Raw genomic sequence first — 2,975 nt, 5'->3', positions numbered from 1 at the left:
CTCTGGTTTTACTATTTATTGGTATGTGTTAAAGTTAAATGTACATTTTTGTTTTATTCTATAACCTACTGGCAACATTCCTACCAAATTTCAAATAAATATATTGTCATTTAGATCATTTATTTGCAGAAAAATGACAATTGGTCAAAATAGCAAAAAAGATGCAGTGTCTTCAGATCTCGAATAATGCAAAGAAAACAAGCTCATATTCATTTTTGAACTACACAATACTAATGCTTTAGCAAGTTTTTCTTCCGGGACAACATTGTACTTTGTCTGGCTAAGGTTTGTAAAAGACCATAAGGATTGAAAAAGCGGACTGGAGGGTCTTCTAAGTTCGTCTACTCTGATGAGTCCAATTTCACAGTATGTGCAAGACTCTGTGGCTTGTAGGCCTCTCCAGGTCTCCGTCTAACCATCAGACGACCATGTGGTGGGCAAAGCTGAAAATTGGACTCAGAGAAGATGAACTTAGAAGATGACCTCCAGTCCGCTTGTTCAATCCTTATGGTCTTTTACAAACCTCAGCCAGACAAAGTACAACGTTGTCCCGGAAGAAAAACTTGTTTCCTTTTGCTCTGACAATGTTCCCCAACTCTGAGAAGTGTTTTTTCCAGCAGGGCAATGCTCCATGCCACACAGCTAGGCCAGTAAAGGTGTGGATGGAGTACCACCAGATCAGGACCCTGTCATGGCCAGCCCAATTTCGAGACCTGAATCCCATAAAAAAACCTCTGAAATGTGATCAAGAGGAAGATGGATGGTCACAAGCCATGAAAAGAAGCCGAGCTGCTTGAATTCTTGCGCCAGGAGTAGCATAAAGTCACCCAACGGCAATGTGAAAGACTGGTGGAGAGCATGCCAAGACACATGAAAGTTGTGATTTTAAATCAAGGTTATTCCACCAAATATTGATTTCTGAACTCCTCCTAAGTTAAAGCATTAGTATTGTGTAGTTTAAAAATGAATATGAGCTTGTTTTCTTTGCATTATTCGAGATCTGAAGACACTGCATCTTTTTTGCTATTTTGACCAATTTTCATTTTTCTGAAAATAAATGATCTAAATGACAATATTTTTATTTGAAATTTGGTAGGAATGTTGCCAGTAGGTTATAGAATAAAACAAAAATCTACATTTTACTTACATACCAATAAATAGTAAAACCAGAGAAACTGATCATTTTGAAGTGGTCTCTTAATTTTTTCCGCGGCTGTATATGCCCGCATCAATTAGAATTCTATACAGTGCCCAGGAACAGCAAATTGTGAAAGAGGATTTTCTGCGTAAAACAGGGTTCCCAATGTATTCTCATCCAGATTGTGCACACTCAAACAGCCTAGGAAGCCCACTTCAATACAGCACATGCCTGTGCGCGGTCGGTAGTGGAGCGCACCAAAGCCATGGTGTTGCTGCCGTAGATGCGGCTTCTGGTGCTTCAGAGACGTGTCTACTACATTTCACATACTTTGCTTTTGCCATTACGCCACCAGACAGGCTTTCTAAAGATGTTTTGGCCCGCATCAGGAGACTCAAGAAGTTTGGCATGTCTTCAAAAACATTAACAAACTTTTACAGATGCACCATTGAGAGCATCCTCTCAGGCTGCATCACTGCCTGGTATGGTAGCTGCTCCGCTGCCGACCGCAAGGCCCTGCAGAGGGTGGTGAAGACGGCGGAGCGTATCACCGGCAGCCATCTCCCCTCCGTGCAAGGCATCTACAACAGTAGATGCCTGAGGAAAGCGAAAAAGATTTTGAAGGACAACAGCCACCCAGGCTATGGACTGTTCTCATTGCTGCCGTCTGGTAGACGCTACCGGAGCATCCGAACACGGACTACCAGACTCACAAATAGCTTTTTCCCCCTGGCTGTAAGGCTCCTGAATCAGAAACACTGAACCACTGAACAGTTGCCACCTCCACCTACTCCCTGCTCCCCCACTCATACATTTCACTTCATAGATATATTTGCACAATTTTTTAAAACTTTTAACTTATTCTTCACATTTCTTTTTAACTTATTTCACACTTAAACTGCTGCTCACACTTAAACTGCTGCTCACACTTAAACTGCTGCTAGCCCTTTTACTGTACTGTAACTGTTGAATGTTAATGTTATATGTTATATGTTATATTGTTATAATATATGTTGTTCTTTAAATTGTTGTATCTTAATGTTACATTTTATATGTTTTATTGTCATAGTGTTTATAGAGTTTAATGTTATTTTTTTGGTATATGTTATATATATGACGTCTACTGCGTAGATGAATGATGCTTGCCAAGTCATAAGAATTTTGCTGTGCTGAAGCAATTTGGTACATGCAATAATAAGCACACTTTGACTTTGACTTTGCATCTGGTCTTCCATCAGCAGAACGTCGATATCAGCCTCACTTTATTTCTTCTGATTACATGTTTCTTTCCTGCTTGCCACTGTCAAAGAGAGTTTGTGCATTGAGGATGCGCTCTGTTTGTGCATTGATTACGCTGATTAGATTAAATAGGGGCGTTTTGAGGGTGGAGATTCAGTTGCGCACAATCCAACGACCATTTGTGATTTATAACCGAAAGATTGGCGTACATGTGTTTTTTTGTGTGTACGTCCGTTTCTGTGGATTTCACTTATGTCATTTCAGGAAATGTCTTAGACAAAATGTTGGATGGTTTCTATGCAACTTTTTATAAATGAGGCCCGTTGACTTGCTAGTTTGTCATATACGAGGAAAGCAAAGCTCAACAGTTTTCGCCATTAGGGGGCGCTCCAAGCCAAAAACTCCTTTGTGCTGCTTTACTGTAAATAGTCACAAACACACACACACTCACACAAACACACACGCAAATTTGGTTCAAAATGTCTGTAAAGACCTCTGTCAGCTGGTCACCACAGTTCCTCAGTACGCGGCCTGCCACACCATTTCTGCTTAGTAGTCGATACAGATTCTAATTAGGCTCCTTGATATGTCCAATGTA

The sequence above is a fragment of the Sprattus sprattus genome (genome assembly GCF_963457725.1).
Source record: "Sprattus sprattus genome assembly, chromosome: 1".
Taxonomy (NCBI): Eukaryota; Metazoa; Chordata; class Actinopteri; order Clupeiformes; family Clupeidae; genus Sprattus; species Sprattus sprattus.
Note: the sequence above shows the minus strand (reverse complement) of the source record.